The sequence below is a fragment of the Streptopelia decaocto genome, assembly GCF_964273445.1.
Source record: "Streptopelia decaocto genome assembly, chromosome: 5".
Taxonomy (NCBI): Eukaryota; Metazoa; Chordata; class Aves; order Columbiformes; family Columbidae; genus Streptopelia; species Streptopelia decaocto.
Window position 1 is genome coordinate 29193150 of NC_138659.1, and position 6850 is coordinate 29199999.

A 6850-nucleotide genomic window follows, 5' to 3' on the forward strand; every position below is an offset into this window, starting at 1 on the left:
GCTCTCAGAGGCTGCATCTGATTGTAGCTTCCAAGCTCTGGCTTGGCTCTTGCAGACAAGGTTCCTGTGAAAGACAAACCTGCTCCTCTGCCACTTATTTGTTTAAATGGGTTCAAAAGTTCTCAGCTTCCTGACAACCTTTTTTTTCCCTTTTGTTTTATCTCAATCAGTTAATTTGCTAACATCACCCTCCGTATCTTCTGATCTTAGGCAAGCTGGCTGGGTTTACTGGTGCCTTTATCGCCACATTACAGTCAGCAGTGAGGAATGCGGGTCAGAAGGGAAATAAGGATGGACGGCTCTTTTGAAATGGGGAGGAACAAGGTCAGGGCCGTGGGGCAGACGGGAGAGGGTGGAAGTGCAGAAAAGGGATGTACTTTAAAAACAAACTCATGCTGCACTAATCCAACTGTTATTCAGCTTTATCCTGCTTTGCTTATACATTGCTAGAGATCTCTTTTTATCTTCCTTTGTCTCTTTTTCTTATTCTGCCTGTTATAAAGTCTTCAGGACACAACCCTATTTTTCTTATGTGTTTTATAAAGTGATCTGCGTATTTCACATGACATGCTTTTATTAACTTCTGATCAAGGAGTCTGTTTCAAACAGAAACATTAGAACTGATCAGAAATTGAAGCATTTTTCACAGAAGGTGATGGCTGTTGTTTTGAGACCACTTTACTTTTTAGTCAGAATTTCTGTCCTAACCAACCACAGAGCTTTTTCAGCTCTCTTTCAGTTACTCTAGATTTACAGGAGAGTGAATGAAAACAGACTGCAACTTCTGTCTTCCTTACAAAAGGGACAGAGATTTAGAAGAAAAAGATTCATCAAACAGTTTTATTACAATAAAATGATGCTGTTTGGCTTTGGTAGCTTTGTGCTTGTTTATATCAGTGGAACTATCAGAGACGCTCGCATTTGTTTTTTCCACTGGTCTGCGTGTCCTAGGTGAACAGGAGAGTCCTGCTTTATCTCTTACAGTGTTTTTCCAGATCATGGTTGAGCACAGAGGCATGACCATGAGGAAACTTGGTTTTACTTCTGCCAGCCGTATACCAGTCGATAAAGAGAAATGCACTTTCTACCTAGCACTAAAATGGAAAAAGAAAGCATCTCTTTTCTTTTTCTTTTTCTTTTTTTTTTTTGTGTGTGTGTGCACAACAAAGCAAACAGAAGTCTAAAGTAAACTTTTTCAAATAACTCTTCTTCCTGGCAGAGCTTTCTCTGTCTTCTGCTGGCTGAAGGGCATTGTAATTCATGCAATAAAAGGGGGAAAGATCTGCTAGTAGAGACTGTTTACTTTAAACTTCTGTTTGTTTTGCCTCCACTCTAGGAAAGAATGCAATATTTCTATGAAGCTCTGTTAATTTTTTTTCCCCCGCTTTGACTGACTTGAGCACTGGTGAAAGCATCCCATCAACAAACAGGAAACCAAAGGACTTTCAATCCCTGTAGGACAGAGACAGTATGAACTGTTGCACTAAGAGCTTATTTTAACTGATTGTCTCTGTGAGTGAAAGGCTGTTACCTGGTAATAATACATGTATTTGGGCCAAAATTTTCAAACCTGTCTCCTAAGCTCAAACACTGTCACTGAAATCAATACTGGTGTTACAAAACCAGACACTAATTTTAAATTAGGATAAGGTATTTAAGTGCCAAACAATGAGTTTAATCAGCTGGTCACCGTTTGTAGAAATGTGGCTACTTGGAAGAGCTGTGTTTCAGCTGTCCTGTTTCCAGACTGATAGACTAGACGTGCTGATCTGGGAGCCAGTCTCCACATGGGGACAGCAGCTCATGAACTGCCCACCCTAATGTAGGTGGAAGCTGTGATTCCAATACAGACCTGTCACCTGTGGACTCTGTGTATCTGAGCATGTGTGTGGTTTGCTCGTTACTGAAAGAGGCTGAAGATGAGAACATGCAAAGGGTCATATGGGCAAAATGCTCAGTCCAGACTGGTGTTTTTCAGGGTACTGTGGTATCTGACACTTTATACATAACAAGGTTGAAAAAGGAGGAGCATGGGGATAGTCCATCCTCTCAGTGTAGAGGTGATTGCTAGGAAGGCAACAGCCATCATGTGTGCTGGATCCAGCATTTCTAGGAGATGTAACCATAGCCAACAGCAATGGTGACACTGATCCACTCTCACCTAAGTAGCTGGGAACAGTGGATCTGGGTAGGGCATGCTGCAGCTTCTGTAAAGGTTTGGATCACTTGTTGGGAGCATTTGCTAGGCACCTGTCCATGAGCTGGGAATCAGCAGAGTAGGGGCCTCTTTTTTTTTCCTGACAAATCTCAGCAAGCAAAAAATCATAGGGCCAAGAAGGGCCTGAATGTGTCTCCCTTTGGAAGTGCACTGAGCCAGGAGGTGGAAGTCTGTGTTCTGACAGCTCCTTCCAAGAATTTTTTTCCTCTTCCCCTCACTCCTCCCCATTTATATTGTCCAGCTGCTAGGGCTGAGCAGGAAAAGAGCAGGAAGAGTGAGACAACAGAGACCAGAAGTCAGGACCCACCCTGGTACTGTCCCAGCTGAGCAGCTTTACTGCTGGTCAAGTGCTCCAGCTTTCCTATCTACAAAGATGTGTCAGGGAAGGGACAAGCAAATCTCTCCCTCTCTCATTATGTTAGGAGAGTCAAGCTAACACCATGGTGGTTGTGAGGTACTCTGCCCTGGTGGTCATAGGTGTTCACTGGCCTCCCGCTTTGAACGATGACAGGCAGAGGGCTTGGGTACCACTTGGGCACTGTGTTGCTGCAGATCCCCATGTAACCTGCTTCACTCTGTGCAAAGGCACAGGCAGAGCTGGAGGTGCCTGCACAGCTTGGGGCCAGGCAGGGAGACATCTGGAATTACAAGAGAGAGACCGAGAGCAGATTTGGGGGTCTTGTTTTTGGTGTTTGCTTTAAAGAGCTCATTGATGTGCCTTGAACCTCTATAAGACCCGACCCTAAATATTGATCTAGAAAGTGTTAGATTTATTTTGGCAATATGAGCTCCATTCCCAGGATGTTAGGTAACATAGATCTTCAAAGCCAGAAGGAATTAAAAGCTTCACCTCCTGTGTAATGAAAAACTAAGAACCTTATTTGAAAATGTCTACCTCAAGCTTGTAGCTTGTGATGAGATATTGCAAGACTCTTAAAATTCCAGGATCTCAAGAATTCTTGCCCATTCAGCCCCTTTCCCTTTCTCGAGTCTGCTGCAGTTCTTGAATAAAAAGCTCCTGAAAAAAATGTATGTAAATGCAGAGAATTTTACAACATGCTTGCAAGGCAGGCAAATGGGTTAGGCCTTTGAGGAAGCATGAATAGGTTAGGATTATAATTCATTGTAATGTCATGGCAAGCTGCAATTTCAAAGGCATAAGTCCTCCATTTTGTAGCCAATAAAAAATTTAAAGGGACAAAAACCCAATTTGCTTTATAATCAATAAAATGTATGACTTCTTTATCTTATTAGAGGAGGCTGTCAGTTGCAGTCAACCATTGTCAACAGACCATTTGATCTATCAGTGAAACAAATCATTACAAGGAGTACAGTGCTGCTGCTGTGGCTTTTGTGGTGTTTTTAATGAGGACTGGCAATACTTCTCTTCCATTACAAGATGCAAAAGTGAATTTATTGGAGTCACACCCAGGCTTAAAGTAGGATAGTGGGGTTTAAAAATAATTAACTGTGCTGTTCCAAATAACTCAATAGATTAAGGAACCGTTCGAAATAAAACAACTCCCTGTCTCTATGAGTGGTATTTAAATCAAAGGTGGTTTTACATGCAGGTCTGCTTCAGCCTAACCTTGGGACTGCACAGGATTAAAGAGCACACTTGGCTACTCAACGTGGGCTGATCAGGGGGAATTAAGAGTCTGGGCACTGATAGGAAAAGAGACAGGAAGGAGGAGAAAATATGACAGTGGGAGGGGATTTGGGCTGTTGGGCAGGTGTTTCCCACCATGGTTGTGGCAGTCTCCATACACAGTGACCCTGAGGCTCATGCTGGCACCCAGCACTGTTGCATCCCTGAGGCATGTAAGATGGATACCTCCTTGCCATGCGTGCACTGCTGGCTCAGGCCTTCCACACCTGTTCTCTACTTTCATGTCTCCTTGGATGTTGAGTCATATAGTAAGATGATGAAAGTGACACAGGGCAGGCTAAAGCCATGGCCGTGGTTTCTTTAGACATGTTTCCCCACTAGGAGCCCCCCAACCCCATGGCGTCACTCCTGTAGTGCTATGACTTCTTACCCAACAGCTGCTGACACTTGAGGGTCAGGACGGGATTTCCTTTCTCCCAGCCAGCAGGGAAAATGTGCAGCCTTGAGAGGAGGCATACCCAGGGATTAAATTTGATCTGAGGCTGAGATGATAAACGTGGGACTAAAGCTCCTGTGAAAGGCATCTTCCTAATTCAAAGGTGATGCTAATGGAAGACATACCCTTAGGTCACATAATTCCTGAAATAAACTACAGAGTGGCCCAGTAAGTCAAGGAGAACCGATTTGCAGCTCCTCCTCCACTGCAGACTGTGTCTTAGGCACTTCGCTCATAAGAAAAATATCTCATCCACCTGGCAAAATACACAGAGCTGGGAACAGCAGCACCTCTGCTGTGTCTCGTCTATTGTTTGTACTTTGGGATGGGGGTGCAGTTGGCAGAACAGGTAACTCTGCCTCTGGGAAAGGGTTGTCCTGGGAAGTGGCTGTGAGCAGTCAGCCTTGCCCTGGCCACGTTTCCCTGAGGATCTGGGTTTGGGAGTCCCCTCTGTGTTTTTTGGAGCTGCTTCAGAAGCTGCTTGAAACTGGATGGGACCCAGAATCGTCAACAATCTGAGTAGCCTCTTGCAGTCCTGCTGTGAACTGATTATCACATCTAACAAAATAATTTGCTGGAACAAATAACACTTCAGGCTCTGTTGTTTCAGGTGAAACTTAGTCCTACCAAGTATAAATTTATAGTAACAGCCACAGCATTATGAGTTTCCCAATAGTCAGGCTTAATTCATATGCGTATTTCAGACCCTTATGGGGACACTCTCATCTTTGTACACTGGGATTTGGGGATTTACACACATAATTCCCATTAACACTAATAGGAGTTACAGTATGCACATATATTCCCCTCTTGATGCAGAGATTTCCCCCTGAGGATAATAACTACGTTTTAAATTCTCCTTCCATGACGATTTGCTGTGATATTACATGTGCTTAGACATAAGCTCTGACTCCTTCGAGGAGGGGTGCACCTCTCAGCCCTCCGGCTGCACAGCCCCCTCGGGCTGTCCCTGGGCTGACGTCCCCTGAACGACATGAACGCGCTCACAACAGATGCTGCTAATAATTTAAACACAGAAAGGGCCTCTTTGCCTCTACCCCAGCGATAAAATCCGTGTTTGCAGCCGCCCTTCCCTGCTGCCGCCCGGGCCGGAGCGGCGGGACCGGCGGCGGAGCCCGAGTGCCACCTGCCGGGGACTCGCTCCGCAGGGACAGCGGCTGGCACAGCTGGACACCGCTGGACACAGCGGCTCCCGGCGGAAAATCTCAGCCCAAGCTGAATGGGGAGGCAGAAAGGGCATAAGGTTTAGACCCGATGGAGCCATAGGCACAAAAAATCGTACAAGTAAACGGTGATAGTGGTCACATCAGAGGATGTGACATTCGGCAGGAGAGGGAGAAGGAAATAAATATTTCCCTTTAAGTCCATGCAGAATTAATGCCTCTGGGGGAAGAAAAAAAAAATAAAATGAGGACAAGGTTTCTTAGGGTGGTTAGCTGAAAAAGGGAAAGAAAATGAGAACTGACTTCATTCTGTTTCCTGTCATTTGTTTTTTCGCAGCCATTAAGAGCACTGCTGAAAAACTTCTATAAGGCACTTCACTTAAGCAGGATTTAACCTGATGTTTAAATGAGCTGCCCAATCAAGGCCTGGAGGGTACTAGAATATCCTCTCTGGAAGTGTACTTATTATACTCTTGCATTTACAATGTTTTGCAAATGCCTGCTTGTCTAACGAGATCTACTCACATAACATGCATAACAGCAACAGGGAAAAAAGGTCATAAATATTGTACTGTGCCTGACCCAAACCTATTCATTGTGTCCTGTTCCCTTTTAGTGAGTGTGAAGTTGACCCTGTTGAAATTAATGGGTTGATGTTTTTACAAAGCATGTGTGACAGATAAATAAGATTACATAGAGGTTAACAGGGCAGTTGCTTTTGAGAGAAATTTTTGGGTTTAGTACTTTGACGCTGATAGCTTCTATGATATTCAAAGTACTGGTAGCCGCAGTGCTTCTCTGACAGGCCGACTATGTTGTTAGAGTCAGAGTAGGCTGGTCACCAGCTTGCACAGTGTAGAAGAGCTGAAGGCAGAGTCTCGCTGATCCGGACAGCCGCATGTTTTGCCTAAAGCTGAGATGCTGACATAGCCCCTGTATTTCTCTGGTTGCTGAAGTAGTCTTAACTACAATTATTCCACAAATTCAGAACTGTGATTCTGGTGTATGTATGACTTACTAATAGGAATTTGCCATCATGCTGTATGTACAAGGCAGGACGCACATTTATCTAACAGAATGTCGAATGCCCAAATCACCTATTTAATAGCTGTATTTTAGCCTATACTGGACTATAAAGCCACAACTGTTTTGTCAGTTTTTTCCAGCTCCTTCACAGATCTATCCTCATAGAACTACCAAGTGGTACACGTAAATAATGTATCTCCAGTGCACACACATGCACACCACAGTTTCATCCCTTCTCCATACATTAAGCTTCAGTGCCTTATGCAAGCTAAGAATTTAGCCTTCTGTGAGTTTCCGTATCTGCAAACAGAAAAATC